The 16,789-nt window shown below is 42.3% G+C and overlaps 1 protein-coding gene across 1 annotated transcript in view; it reads right to left on the bottom strand.

The window, feature by feature from the left end:
- Window positions 1–16,789, bottom strand: part of LOC112253580 (protein eyes shut homolog) — a 41,246-nt gene that overhangs the window by 12,577 nt on the left and 11,880 nt on the right. The gene's annotated exons all lie outside the window — the stretch shown is intronic.

Raw genomic sequence — 16,789 nt, 5'->3', positions numbered from 1 at the left:
ATATCTAATCCTGTGTTACATATTGTTGTTCACCTCACAGTAAAGGTGGCACCAGTCACTGTATAACCACAGGTCTATAGGTGTCGTCACCCCTGCAATAATACATCTTCCTCCACACTGTTACCATCACCTGATTAGACAGTCAGAGGAACAGTCCTCACGACCTGTCTTCACTTGGGTGAATCTAATTGTGAAAACACATTATCACTGTCTAATACAGTTGCTGTCACGTGGAAATCCCATTAACAACTGCACACAGCCATTCAGTACCACACCTGGGATCAAATACTATTTGAAATATTATTAAATATATTATCTGTGCACGATAGTTATTTATTATTACGTGTTTAACTTTTCTATTATTTCTCTCCTGTCTTTCTCTCTGTATTGTGGGGAAGGACCTGTAAGTAAGTATTTTACTGTTAGTCCACCTGTTGTTAACAAAGCATGTGACAAATACGTTTTGATTTGATTGAGCTTGCCTGGCGCAACGAAACTAATATCATAACCGCAAAACTGCAAACCCTGCCCATCTGGCACTCCCAAACCCCGCCCATCTGGCACTCCCAAACCCCGCCCATCTGGCACTCCCAAACCCCGCCCACCCGGCACTCCCAAACCCTGCCCATCTGGCACTCCCAAACCCGCCCATCTGGCACTCCCAAACCCTGCCCATCTGTCACTCCCAAACCCCGCCCATCCGGCACTCCCAAACCCCGCCCATCTGGCACTCCCAAACCCCGCCCATCTGGCACTCCCGGAACACTATTAGTATTTTAAAGACTTCAAGTAGTATTTGAATCCAGGTATGGCCAGTATATAAGGAAAACTTATAGCCCTGCTTTAATCTAGCAAGAGGTGCAGAATATAGATCACCATTCAACAATGTGCTGTTGACTAGGGAATCTAACAACGGTCTCTATAGATGGATTATCAAGGGGGTCCCTGGTCTGTAGTAAATAACAATGGTCTCTATAGATGGATTATCAAAGGGGGTCTCTGGTCTGTAGTAAATAACAATGGTCTCTATAGATGGATTATCAAGGGGGTCTCTGGTCTGTAGTAAATAACAACGGTCTCTATAGATGGATTATCAAGGGGGTCCCTGGTCTGTAGTAAATAACAACGGTCTCTATAGATGGATTATCAAGGGGGTCCCTGGTCTGTAGTAAATAACAACGGTCTCTATAGATGGATTATCAAAGTGGGTCTCTGGTCTGTAGTAAATAACAACGGTCTCTATAGATGGATTATCAAGGGGGTCCTTGGTCTGTAGTAAATAACAATGGTCCCTATAGATGGATTATCTATTACCTGAATGACTCACTGGGCTAATCTAGGACCTGAATGACTCACTGGGGTAATCTAGGACCTGAATGACTCACTAGGCTAATCTAGGACCTGAATAACTCACTAGGCTAATCTAGGACCTGAATGACTCACTAGGCTAATCTAGGACCTGAAAGACTCACTAGGCTAATCTAGGAACTGAAAGACTCACTAGGCTAATCTAGGAACCTGGAAAATTTCAGGACTATGGGAATATATCATGGACTACGTCCCAAATGGCTCCCTATTCTCTATATAGTGCACTAATTTTGCCCAGGGCCCAATAAAAAGTAGTGCACTATATACAGTGCATTCAGAAAATAATCACACCCATGGATTTATTCCACAGTTTGTTGTGTTACAGCCTGAATTCCATATGGTTAAAAACATATATGTAATTCTCAGCCATCTACAAACAATCCTCCATAAAGACAAAGTGAAAACACGTTTTTAGAAATGTTCGCAAATGGATTGAAAATGAAATACAGAAATACAGAAATATCTAATTTATTGACACTCCTGAGTCAATAATTTGTAGAAGCACCTTTGGCAGAAATTACAGCTGAATGTCATCCTAGGAAAGTCTCTAAAATATTTCCTCAACTGGATTGTGCAACATTTACCCATTATTCTTTCAAAAGTCTACAGGCTCTGTCAGATTCATTGTTGATCATTGCCAGACACACATTTTCAGGTCTTGCCATGGATTTTCAAGCCGATTTAAGTCAACACTGTAACTCGGCCACTTAGGAACATTCACTGTCTTCTTGGTGAGCAACTCCAGTGTAGATTTGGTGTTTTTGATGATTTTCCTACTGAAAGGTGAATTCATCTCCCAGTGTTTGGTGGATAGCAGACTGAAACAGGTTTTACTCTAGGATTTTGCCTGTGCTTAGCTCCATTCCATTTATTTTTTATCCTGAACAACTCCCCAGTCCTTAACGATTACAAGCTTACCCATAACATGATGCAGCCACCAGTATGCTTGAACATATGGAGAGTGGTATTCAGTAATGGGTTGTATTGATTTGACCCAAACATAACTTTGTATTTAGGACAAAATGTAAATTGCTTTGCCATATTTCTTGCAGTATTACTTTAGTGCCTTGTTGCAAACAGGATGCATGTTTTGGAATATTTTGAATCTGTACAGGCTTCCTTCTTTCCACTCTGTCAATTAGGTTAGTATTGTGGAGTAATTACAATGTTGTTGTTCCACCCACAGTTTTCACCTGTCGCAGCCATTAAATGCTGTAACTGTTTTCAAAAGTTACCATTGACTTCATGGGGGGATTCCTTCCTGTCCTGCAAATGAGTTAGGAAGGACACCTGTATCTTTGTAGTGACTGGGTGTATTGATACACCATCCAAAGTGTAATTAAGAACTTCACCATGTTCAAAGGGATATTCAATCTCTGCTTTTATTTACACATCTACCAATAGGTACCCACCCTTCTTTGTGAGGCATTGGAAAACCTCACTGGTTTTTGTGGTTGAATCTGTGTTTGAAATTCACTGCTCGACTGAGGGACCTTACAGATAATTGTATGTGTGGGTTACAGAGATGAGGTAGTCACTCAAAACTCATGTGAGTCCAAGGAACTTATTATGTGACTTGTTAAGCAAATATTTACTCCTGAAAACATATTGACTCAAGAGATTTCATTTTTTCATTTTTTATTAAATTGTTTTTAAAAAATAATTCAAACATAATTCCACTTTGACATTTCCGGGTATTGTTATTTAGGCCAGTGACACGAAATCTCAATAATCAATTTTAAGTTCAGGCTGTAACACTACAAAATGTGGAACAAGTCAGTCAAGGGGTGTGTGTCACGCCCTGGTCAAAGTATTTTGTGTTTATCTTTATGTATTTGGTCAGGCCAGGGTGTGGCATGGGGTTTTTGTAATTGTGGTGTGTTTGTCTTGGGGTTTTGGTGGTGGTATTGGGATTGTAGCTTAGTGGGTTGTCTAGCAAGGTCTATGGCTGTCTGGAGTGGTTCTCAATCAGAGGCAGGTGCTTATCGTTGTCTCTGATTGGGAACCATATTTAGGCAGCCATATTCTTTGAGTTTGTCGTGGGTGATTGTCCTTAGTGTCCTATGTGTACTCTCTGTTAGTTTGCACCAGATAGGCTGTTTCGGTTTCGTTTATTGTTTTGTGTAGTGTTCGTGTTTTCTTTGTTGTATTAAACATGGATCGCAATCGACACGCTGCAGTTTGGTCCGACTCTCCTTCATCACCACTAGAAAACCGTTACAGTGTGAATACTTTCTGAAGGCACTATGATTGGGTGATATTACGATACTATAGCATCATATATTGACGATTATTGACAGGCATCGTCGACGGTGACGACATCATGATGTGACAAACAATGGTTTAGTCTATTTGAACTTGACTAGTAAAGTAAAGTCTCACAATGCACAGCAGGACAGCACACAGCAGGACAATACACAACACAGCAGGACAGAACACAACACAGCAGGACAGAACACAACACAGCAGGACAGAACACAGCAGGACAGCACACAACACAGCAGGACAGAACACAGCAGGACAATACACAGCAGGACAATACACAACACAGCAGGACAGCACACAGCAGGACAGAACACAACACAGCAGGACAGAACACAACAGGACAATACACAGCAGGACAATACACAACACAGCAGGACAGCACACAACAGGACAATACACAGCAGGACAATACACAACACAGCAGGACAGCACACAACAGGACAATACACAGCAGGACAATACACAACACAGCAGGACAGCACACAACAGGACAATACACAGCAGGACAATACACAACACAGCAGGACAGCACACAGCAGGACAGAACACAACACAGCAGGACAGAACACAACAGGACAGCACACAGCAGGACAGAACACAACACAGCAGGACAGAACACAGCAGGGACAGAACATAGCAGGACAGCACACAACAGGACAGCACACAACAGGACAGCACACAGCAGGACAGAACACAACACAGCAGGACAGCACACAGCAGGACAGAACACAACACAGCAGGACAGCACACAACAGGACAATACACAGCAGGACAATACACAACACAGCAGGACAGCACACAGCAGGACAGAACACAACACAGCAGGACAGAACACAACAGGACAATACACAGCAGGACAATACACAACACAGCAGGACAGCACACAACAGGACAATACACAGCAGGACAATACACAACACAGCAGGACAGCACACAGCAGGACAGAACACAACACAGCAGGACAGAACACAACACAGCAGGACAGAACACAACACAGCAGGACAGAACATAGCAGGACAGCACACAACAGGACAGCACACAGCAGGACAATACACAACACAGCAGGACAGCACACACAGGACAGTACACAGCAGGACAATACACAACACAGCAGGACAGCACACAGCAGGACAATACACAACACAGCAGGACAGCACACAGCAGGACAGAACACAACACAGCAGGACAGCACACAACAGGACAGCACACAGCAGGACAATACACAACACAGCAGGACAGAACACAACACAGCAGGACAGTACACACCACAGCAGGACAGCACACAACACAGCAGGACAGCACACAGCAGGACAGTACACAACAGGACAGCACACAGCAGGACAGCACACAACAGGACAGCACACAGCAGGACAGAACACAACACAGCAGGACAGTACACAACACATCAGGACAGAACACAGCAGGACAGCACACAACAGGACAGCACACAGCAGGACAGTACACACCACAGCAGGACAGCACATAACACAGTAGGACAGCACACAGCAGGACAGTACACAACAGGACAGCACACAGCAGGACAGCACACAACAGGACAGCACACAGCAGGACAGAACACAACACAGCAGGACAGTACACAACACATCAGGACAGAACACAGCAGGACAGCACACAACAGGACAGCACACAGCAGGACAGTACACACCACAGCAGGACAGCACATAACACAGTAGGACAGCACACAGCAGGACAGTACACAACAGGACAGCACACAGCAGGACAGCACACATCAGGACAGCACACATCAGGACAGCACACATCAGGACAGTACACATCAGGACAGCACACAGCAGAGCGCAGGACAGCACACATCAGGACAGCACACATCAGGACAGCACACAACACAGCAGGACAGTACACAACACAGCAGGACAGTACACAACACAGCAGGACAGCACACAGCAGGACAGTACACAGCAGGACAGTACACAGCAGGACAGTACACAACACAGCAGGACAGTACACAGCAGGACAGTACACAGCAGGACAGTACACAACACAGCAGGACAGTACACAACACAGCAGGACAGCACACATCAGGACAGCACACATCAGGACAGTACACAGCAGGACAGAACACAACAGGACAGAACACAACACAGCAGAACAGCACACAACACAGCAGAGCGCAGGACAGCACACATCAGGACAGCACACATCAGGACAGCACACATCAGGACAGCACACATCAGGACAGCACACATCAGGACAGTACACATCAGGACAGAACACAGCAGGACAGAACACATCAGGACAGAACACATCAGGACAGTACACATCAGGACAGTACACATCAGGACAGTACACATCAGGACAGAACACATCAGGACAGTACACATCAGGACAGAACACAGCAGGACAGAACACATCAGGACAGCACACAGCAGGACAGCACACAGCAGGACAGCACACATCAGGACAGCACACAGCAGGACAGAACACAGCACACATCAGGACAGTACACATTAGGACAGAACACAGCAGGACAGAACACATCAGGACAGAACACATCAGGACAGAACACATCAGGACAGAACACAGCAGGACAGCACACAGCAGGACAGCACACAGCAGGACAGCACACAGCAGGACAGCACACAGCAGGACAGCACACAGCAGGACAGAACACAGCAGGACAGAACACAGCAGGACAGCACACAACAGGACAGCACACAGCAGGACAGCACACAGCAGGACAGCACACAGCAGGACAGAACACAGCAGGACAGAACACATCAGGACAGAACACAGCACAAAAAAATCGCTGGAGGATGGAGTGTACATTATAAAAATATAAAAAACAATGTTTTAGGCTGTAGCCTAATGCCCAATGTTTTAGGCTACAGACTAAAACATTGTTATTAATATTTTTATAACGTACACTCCATCCTCCAGCGATTTTTAAAACTTTTACTGTTAAAAATCGTAAGTATAAATACAGTAAAATACACACACTAAAGGGTCAAAAAATATGTTTTGAGCTAAAAACTGCAAGCTTCAAGGAGTGTCACTTTAACTATCATAACAGATGGTCAATAACCTATCCCTCTACTAGGTCTATCATAACAGATGGTCAATAACCTATCCTTCTACTAGGTCTATCATAACAGATGGTCAATAACCTATCCTTCTACTAGGTCTATCATAACAGATGGTCAATAACCTATCCTTCTACTAGGTCTATCATAACAGATGGTCAATAACCTATCCTTCTACTAGGTCTATCATAACAGATGGTCAATAACCTATCCTTCTACTAGGTCTATCATAACAGATGGTCAATAACCTATCCTTCTACTAGGTCTATCATAACAGATGGTCAATAACCTATCCTTCTACTAGGTCTATCATAACAGATGGTCAATAACCTATCCTTCTACTAGGTCTATCATAACAGATGGTCAATAACCTATCCTTCTACTAGGTCTATCATAACAGATGGTCAATAACCTATCCTCTACTAGGTCTATCATAACAGATGGTCAATAACCTATCCTTCTACTAGGTCTATCATAACAGATGGTCAATAACCTATCCTTCTACTAGGTCTATCATAACAGATGGTCAATAACCTATCCTTCTACTAGGTCTATCATAACAGATGGTCAATAACCTATCCTTCTACTAGGTCTATCATAACAGATGGTCAATAACCTATCCTTCTACTAGGTCTATCATAACAGATGGTCAATAACCTATAAATCTAGTTACTAAGCCTAGGCATAGGATATTCTCCATCACAGTTTCATAAGAGATAGAACAAACAATAGTACAAACAACAGTAGCTCACTACGTTAAGACAGCCTGTTCCTCATCATGATGTAGCCCTATAACCTAGCTCACTACGTTAAGACAGCCTGTTCCTCATCATGATGTAGTCCTATAACCTAGCTCACTACGTTAAGACAGCCTGTTCCTCATCATGATGTAGTCCTATAACCTAGCTCACTACGTTAAGACAGCCTGTTCCTCATCATGATGTAGTCCTATAACCTAGCTCACTACCTTAAGACAGCCTGTTCCTCATCATGATGTAGTCCTATAACCTAGCTCACTACATTAAGACAGCCTGTTCCTCATCATGATGTAGTCTTATAACCTAGCTCACTACGTTAAGACAGCCTGTTCCTCATCATGATGTAGTCCTATAACCTAGCTCACTACATTAAGACAGCCTGTTCCTCATCATGATGTAGTCCTATAACCTAGCTCACTACATTAAGACAGCCTGTTCCTCATCATGATGTAGTCTTATAACCTAGCTCACTACATTAAGACAGCCTGTTCCTCATCATGATGTAGTCCTATAACCTGGCTCACTACGTTAAGACAGCCTGTTCCTCATCATGATGTAGTCCTATAACCTAGCTCACTACAGTAAGACAGCCTGTTCCTCATCATGATGTAGCCCTATAACCTAGCTCACTACGTTAAGACAGCCTGTTCCTCATCATGATGTAGCCCTATAACCTAGCTCACTATATAAGACAGCCTGTTCTCATCATGATGTAGTCTTACAGTAAGACAGCCTGTTCCTCATCATGATGTAGCCCTATAACCTAGCTCACTACAAGACAGCCTGTTCCTCATCATGATGTAGTCATAACCTAACTCACTATAGTAGACTCATCATGATGTAGTCAGCTCACTAAAGACAGCCTGTTCCTCATCATGATGTAGCCCTATAACCTAGCTCACTACGTTAAGACAGCCTGTTCCTCATCATGATGTAGTCCTATAACCTAGCTCACTACGTTAAGACAGCCTGTTCCTCATCATGATGTAGTCCTATAACCTAGCTCACTACGTTAAGACAGCCTGTTCCTCATCATGATGTAGTCCTATAACCTAGCTCACTACGTTAAGACAGCCTGTTCCTCATCATGATGTAGTCCTATAACCTAGCTCACTACGTTAAGACAGCCTGTTCCTCATCATGATGTAGTCCTATAACCTAGCTCACTATAGTAAGACAGCCTGTTCCTCATCATGATGTAGTCCTATAACCTAGCTCACTACGTTAAGACAGTCTGTTCCTCATCATGATGTAGTCCTATAACCTAGCTCACTACGTTAAGACAGCCTGTTCCTCATCATGATGTAGTCCTATAACCTAGCTCACTATAGTAAGACAGCCTGTTCCTGGTCAGACAGTCACTGCTGTTGACATGGCCCAACCCTACTAAATAGGGAATAGAGTGTCATCTGGCTCTGGTCAAATTTCAATTAGTCCACGCTTAAAGGGCCAATCCGCAGTTGAAACAATAACGAAACGTCTCCTTGCCCCAGTTTCGGTTAAAAGCTGAAGGATGGGGGAGAAATGCTCCCTATTACCTCCTGTTATAAAACTGTTCTTATGAATAACCTTACAGCTCTGTCTTGCTGCCTAAATCTATTTTGTTTGTCTTTTGCAGACGGCCTACATAAATTAATCAATTAATGAATGTGAATAATGTAGATAATTAACATGTTGTAATTAAACAGTCTCAATATGCTCATTCAGAGCAGCCAGTGACAATTCCTTCCATATTGACCTGCTAGTTCAGTCTTAATGACCTCGACTGCGTCCCAAAATGGCACACTATTCCCTATATAGTGCACTTCTTAAAAAGTAGTGTACTATATAGGGAATAACATGACATTTTGGACGTGTCCTTTATTTCTGCTTCAGCAAGCCTTCTATAAACACAACAAGATATTCCTGCTACTTTACTGACCACGCATACAACTTGTGTTTAAATCAAATTACAGCTGAAAATATGTTATTGTATATTAAAAACAAGCTTTACAGTAAATGAGCTGATAGAGTAAATAAAAGTCAGAGGGTATTTCAAATCAAATCAAATCAAATTTTATTTGTCACATACACATGGTTAGCAGATGTTAATGCGAGTGTAGCGAAATGCTTGTGCTTCTAGTTCCGACAATGCAGTAATAACCAACAAGTAATCTAACTAACAATTCCAAAACGACTGTCTTATACACAGTGTAAGGGGAAAAAGAATATGTACATAAGGATATATGAATGAGTGATGGTACAGAGCAGCATAGGCAAGATACAGTAGATGGTATCGAGTACAGTATATACATATGAGATGAGTATGTAAACAAAGTGGCATAGTTAAAGTGGCTAGTGATACATGTATTACATAGGATGCAGTCGATGATATAGAGTACAGTATATACGTATGCATATGAGATTAATAATGTAGGGTAAGTGACATTATATAAGGTAGCATTGTTTAAAGTGGCTAGTGATATATTTACATCATTTCCCATCAATTCCCATTATTAAAGTGGCTGGAGTTGAGTCAGTGTCAGTGTCAGTGTGTTGGCAGCAGCCACTCAATGTTAGTGGTGGCTGTTTAACAGTCTGATGGCCTTGAGATAGAAGCTGTTTTTCAGTCTCTCGGTCCCAGCTTTGATGCACCTGTACTGACCTCGCCTTCTGGATGATAGCGGGGTGAACAGGCAGTGGCTCGGGTGGTTGATGTCCTTGATGATCTTTATGGCCTTCCTGTAACATCGGGTGGTGTAGGTGTCCTGGAGGGCAGGTAGTTTGCCCCCGGTGATGCGTTGTGCAGACCTCACTACCCTCTGGAGAGCCTTACGGTTGTGGGCGGAGCAGTTGCCGTACCAGGCGGTGATACAGCCCGCCAGGATGCTCTCGATTGTGCATCTGTAGAAGTTTGTGAGTGCTTTTGGTGACAAGCCGAATTTCTTCAGCCTCCTGAGGTTGAAGAGGCGCTGCTGCGCCTTCTTCACGATGCTGTCTGTGTGAGTGGACCAATTCAGTTTGTCTGTGATGTGTATGCCGAGGAACTTAAAACTTGCTACCCTCTCCACTACTGTTCCATCGATGTGGATCGGGGGGTGTTCCCTCTGCTGTTTCCTGAAGTCCACAATCATCTCCTTAGTTTTGTTGACGTTGAGTGTGAGGTTATTTTCCTGACACCACACTCTGAGGGCCTTCACCTCCTCCCTGTAGGCCGTCTCGTCGTTGTTGGTAATCAAGCCTACCACTGTTGTGTCGTCCGCAAACTTGATGATTGAGTTGGAGGCGTGCGTGGCCACGCAGTCGTGGGTGAACAGGTAGTACAGGAGAGGGTTCAGAATGCACCCTTGTGGGGCCCAGTGTTGAGGATCAGCGGGGTGGAGATGTTGTTGCCTACCCTCACCACCTGGGGGCGGCCCGTCAGGAAGTCCAGTACCCAGTTGCACAGGGCGGGGTCGAGACCCAGGGTCTCGAGCTTGACGACGAGCTTGGAGGGTACTATGGTGTTGAATGCCGAGCTATTTGTAGGTTCACCCTTGTTATGTTAGATGTAATGACATGTTAATGACTGGGTGATTGTGTATAGAACAAATCCATGAACAACAATGTCCTCCTTAAATTCCATTTAAGAATCAATCCAAACATGGTGGTCTTGTAATTATAGTCAACTATACAATGAAAGCAATACATACACTGAACAAAAATTTAAATGCAACATGCAACAATTTCAAAGATTTGACTGAGTCACAGTTCATAAGGAATTTTTTTAATTTATTTTTTATTTATTTCACCTTTATTTAACCAGGTAGGCTAGTTGAGAATAAGTTCTCATTTGCAACTGCGACCTGGCCAAGATAAAGCATAGCAGTGTGAACAGACAACACAGAGTTACACATGGAGTAAACAATTAACAAGTCAATAACACAGTAGAAAAAAAAGGGGAGTCTATATACATTGTGTGCAAAAGGCATGAGGAGTTAGGCGAATAATTACAATTTTGCAGATTAACACTGGAGTGATAAATGATCAGATGGTCATGTACAGGTAGAGATATTGGTGTGCAAAAGAGCAGAAAAGTAAATAAATAAAAACAGTATGGGGATGAGGTAGGTAAAAATGGGTGGGCTATTTACCGATAGACTATGTACAGCTGCAGCGATCGGTTAGCTGCTCAGATAGCAGATGTTTGAAGTTGGTGAGGGAGATGAAAGTCTCCAACTTCAGCGATTTTTGCAATTCGTTCCAGTCACAGGCAGCAGAGAACTGGAACGAAAGGCGGCCAAATGAGGTGTTGGCTTTAGGGATGATCAGTGAGATACACCTGCTGGAGCGCGTGCTACGGATGGGTGTTGCCATCGTGACCAGTGAAATGAGATAAGGCGGAGCTTTAAGGCGGAGCTTTACCTAGCTTTACCTAGCATGGACTTGTAGAAATCAGTCAATATATTACAGTTAGGCTATTTCCATTCTCAAATAAATTAAATAAATGTAGGCTCTAATCTAGGCATTTCACATGATTGGGAATACAGATATGCCGGTTGGACATACTGCCAAATTCTCTTAAATGGCTTGATGCGGCTTATGGTAGAGAAATCAAAATTAAAATCTCTGAAAACATCTCTGGTGGACATTCCTGCAGTCAGCATGCCAATTGCACGCTCCCTCAAAACTTGAGTCATTTGTGGCATTGTGTCGTGTGCAAAACTGCAATTTTAGAGTGGCCCTTTATTGTCCCAAGCACAAGGGATGTGCAATGATCATGGTGTTTAATCAGCTTCTTGATATGCCACACCTATCAGGTGGACCTATCAGGTGGATGGATTATCTTGGCAAAGAGTAAATACTCCCTAACAGGGATGTAAACAAATTTGTGCACAAAATTTGAGAGACATAAGCTTTTTGTGTGTATGGAATATTTCTGGAATCTTTTATTTCAACGTGTGGAAAATGTCAGGGATCTTTTGTTTCATCTCATGAAACATGGGACAAACACTTTACATGTTGCATTAATATTTTTGTTCAGTATACTGTTACAGGTTTTGGTTTTTCCATTTATGTTTTGTGGTTGGACTTTAGCACGTATACTTCGTTAGCACGTAGGGCACACCGATTGGCCCAGGTGCTATTTAAGAGTGTCTCCAGTTGTCTTAATAGATGCAGATGGTTAACACCTTTTGTTGGCTCTCTCTAGTCTGTCTGATTTTGTTTCGCGCCACCTTTTTGGTTTGTTCCTGTCTTTAAGTTTGGTGTGGGTTTTCTTTTGTTTGCCTCTTCTTAGGCAAATTTAGTGGGCACTCATGGTGGCTGTCTTTTACGGTCCAGTTGTTGTTGCTAGTCAACTTTCAGTAGAGTTCCCCATTGAGTGTCTTTCAGAAACCCTCCTAAAACCCCACCTGTTTCCTTTTGGTTGTTGTCAGTGACTTTGTTAGTTATGCCTTCTGTTTGAGTGACATTATTTTATTTTCTTGCTGGGGAATGTAACAATATATTTAATTTCAGTTTTATCAGTAGGTCTAATAATAAGGACAGTTCTACTACACAATAGACCAGTCTGTAGTTATGTTATTTTACAATTTGAGGAAGTACCTTTTCTCCTGTAGGTATGTATTAACTTAAGGAAGTACATTTTCTCCTGTAGGTATCCATCATTTGAGGAAGTACATTTTCTCCTGTAGGTATGTATTATTTGAGGAAGTACATTTTCTCCTGTAGGTATGTACAGTGCCTTGCGAAAGTATTCGGCCCCCTTGAACTTTGCAACCTTTTGCCACATTTCAGGCTTCAAACATAAAGATATAAAACTGTATTTTTTTGTGAAGAATCAACAACAAGTGGGACACAATCATGAAGTGGAACGACATTTATTGGATATTTCAAACTTTTTTAACAAATCAAAAACTGAAAAATTGGGCGCGCAAAATTATTCAGCCCCTTTACTTTCAGTGCAGCAAACTCTCTCCAGAAGTTCAGTGAGGATCTCTGAATGATCCAATGTTGACCTAAATGACTAATGATGATAAATACAATCCACCTGTGTGTAATCAAGTCTCCGTATAAATGCACCTGCACTGTGATAGGTCTCAGAGGTCCGTTAAAAGCGCAGAGAGCATCATGAAGAACAAGAAACACACCAGGCAGGTCCGAGATACTGTTGTGAAGAAGTTTAAAGCCGGATTTGGATACAAAAAGATTTCCCAAGCTTTAAACATCCCAAGGAGCACTGTGCAAGCGATAATATTGAAATGGAAGGAGTATCAGACCACTGCAAATCTACCAAGACCTGGCCGTCCCTCTAAACTTTCAGCTCATACAAGGAGAAGACTGATCAGAGATGCAGCCAAGAGGCCCATGATCACTCTGGATGAACTGCAGAGATCTACAGCTGAGGTGGGAGAATCTGTCCATAGGACAACAATCAGTCGTATATTGCACAAATCTGGCCTTTATGGAAGAGTGGCAAGAAGAAAGCCATTTCTTAAAGATATCCATAAAAAGTGTCGTTTAAAGTTTGCCACAAGCCACCTGGGAGACACACCAAACATGTGGAAGAAGGTGCTCTGGTCAGATGAAACCAAAATTGAACTTTTTGGCAACAATGCAAAACGTTATGTTTGGCGTAAAAGCAACACAGCTCATCACCCTGAACACACCATCCCCACTGTCAAACATGGTGGTGGCAGCATCATGGTTTGGGCCTGCTTTTCTTCAGCAGGGACAGGGAAGATGGTTAAAATTGATGGGAAGATGGATGGAGCCAAATACAGGACCATTCTGGAAGAAAACCTGATGGAGTCTGCAAAAGACCTGAGACTGGGATGGAGATTTGTCTTCCAACAAGACAATGATCCAAAACATAAAGCAAAATCTACAATGGAATGGTTCAAAAATAAACATATCCAGGTGTTAGAATGGCCAAGTCAAAGTCCAGACCTGAATCCAATCGAGAATCTGTGGAAAGAACTGAAAACTGCTGTTCACAAATGCTCTCCATCCAACCTCACTGAGCTCGAGCTGTTTTGCAAGGAGGAATGGGAAAAATTTCAGTCTCTCGATGTGCAAAACTGATAGAGACATACCCCAAGCGACTTACAGCTGTAATCGCAGCAAAAGGTGGCGCTACAAAGTATTAACTTAAGGGGGCTGAATAATTTTGCACGCCCAATTTTTCAGTTTTTGATTTGTTAAAAAAGTTTGAAATATCCAATAAATGTCGTTCCACTTCATGATTGTGTCCCACTTGTTGTTGATTCTTCACAAAAAAATACAGTTTTATATCTTTATGTTTGAAGCCTGAAATGTGGCAAAAGGTCGCAAAGTTCAAGGGGGCCGAATACTTTCGCAAGGCACTGTATTAACTTGCACACTACTGTACATGTAATCCTCCATCCTCCTGTTCTCAGCAGGCATTCACAACCTATTTCCTTCTCTCTCTGAAATAGAACAATTATGTGGATTTGAAAAGTTCCAGCTGCGAGAGGTAATTGAGGATAGAAGCTGGACGATTATTATTTAATGTCTCTCTTTTGTTTCTCTCAGATGGATTCTCCTGTATGAGCCTTTAAGAAGGTTAACATTGGGATGAATCCTAACAGCTTTTAAATCTGTCTCCTGTATTGTTCTTCATTTTTCACAAAGCCAGGTGTCAAGATGTATTAATCATCTTCTCCCTAGACCCCTGTTAAGGAAGTACAGGTTGAGGCTCTTTATATAATATGATTACAAATGTATAGTTAATATACATTTGGAACAATTCCATACATGTTGACATAATCAGGCTGTGTTTTATGGTAGTGTGCATGTGTGCATCATAGTTTTGATGTCTTCACTATTGTTCTACAATGTAGAAAATAGTAAAAATAAAAACCCTGGATTGTTTAGGTGTGTCAACTTTTGACTGGTACTGTATATACTAAACAAAAATATAAACGCAACATGTAAAGTGTTGGTCCCATGTTTCATGAGATGAAATGAAAGATCCCAGAAATGTTCCATACACACTAAAAGTTGTCGACATTTGTCTACGGAAAATCCCTGTCAGTGAGAATTTCTAATTTGCCAAGACAATCAAGAAGCTGAGTAAACAGCATGATCATTACACAGGTGCACCTTGCGCTGGGGACAATAAAAGGCCACTCCTAAATGTGCAGTTTTGTCACCAAACACAGTGCCACAGATGCCTCAATTTTGAGGGAGTGTGCAATTGGCATGCTGTTGCCAGAGAATTGAATGTTAATTTCTCTACCATAAGCTGCCTCCAACTTCATTTTAGAGAATATGGTAGTATGTCCAACTGACCTCACAACCACAGACCACAAGTAATCACACCAGCCCAGGACCTCCACATCCGGCATCATCTGAGACCAGCCACCTGGACAAACTGTGGTTTGCACAACCATTTCATCAGTGCTGTTGGTAAAATATTCCATGCAGGAATGTTTTGGGGATTGCATGGGGCCATAATTACCAACCAGACCTTGAATAGTGTTTTAAATCAGACTTCTGTATTAGTTTTATGTGACAGAAATTCACTTCTTACCTTTTGACAAAATAAAACATAAATAGCATACCAAATCTAAGATCCCTTGTTGCATATTTCTCACACTGTAGATGATTCACCTAAATAAGATTCCAAATGTGTTTTAGTTTCAGCATGATATTGCTCATATGTGCAATTTCCTACTGATAACCAAATTCATTACATCAACACATTTCTGATGCTTGCATGTATTCTGAAAACTTCACCATTTATACTCCCATAAATCTGTATTCAAATGAATGTAAAAGCCCCTCGCTATAACACCTGATGACTATATTTTCATGTCAACCATTGAAACGAGTTGGAATGAATGTTGACATCCCATTTGGAGAGGGGCTTTGCCTTCCCTGATGGATGAAGCGAAGCAATATGAGAATAAATTTGATAATAGCATCAAAGTGACACAATGAGTTACAGTATTTCACTGGCGGGAGCAGATGACACACTATAGCAGCTGCATAAAAACACATTTTCAATTTACAAATCATTATGTGCCTAGATCAAGCCCCGAGCAGCCAATTCAACCACTAGACCGAAGCCATATTAACGTTTTGCCAAATCCTTCTCGTTTTCCTTCCACTCTTTCATCTCCTATTTTTCTTCCATTCTTTCCTCTTTTCTCTCTTTTTTTACACACACACTTTTTTGTTCCCTCTCTTCTCTTGAAAAAGTTCTGTTACATGTCTTATTAGAGCAAATATTTCTTTGGAAGCTGAAGTCGGTTGGTTGAACCAATCCAAAATATATCCTCTGGCCCTGCTCCCTGGGGCAGACACTATCTGTTTCCTCAGACCAGCTTAGAGGGAAGGGGAGAAAGTAATGAC

The sequence above is a fragment of the Oncorhynchus tshawytscha genome, unplaced genomic scaffold, assembly GCF_018296145.1.
Source record: "Oncorhynchus tshawytscha isolate Ot180627B unplaced genomic scaffold, Otsh_v2.0 Un_contig_2615_pilon_pilon, whole genome shotgun sequence".
NCBI classification, from domain to species: domain Eukaryota; kingdom Metazoa; phylum Chordata; class Actinopteri; order Salmoniformes; family Salmonidae; genus Oncorhynchus; species Oncorhynchus tshawytscha.
This window is presented reverse-complemented; position numbering and strand designations above follow the sequence as displayed.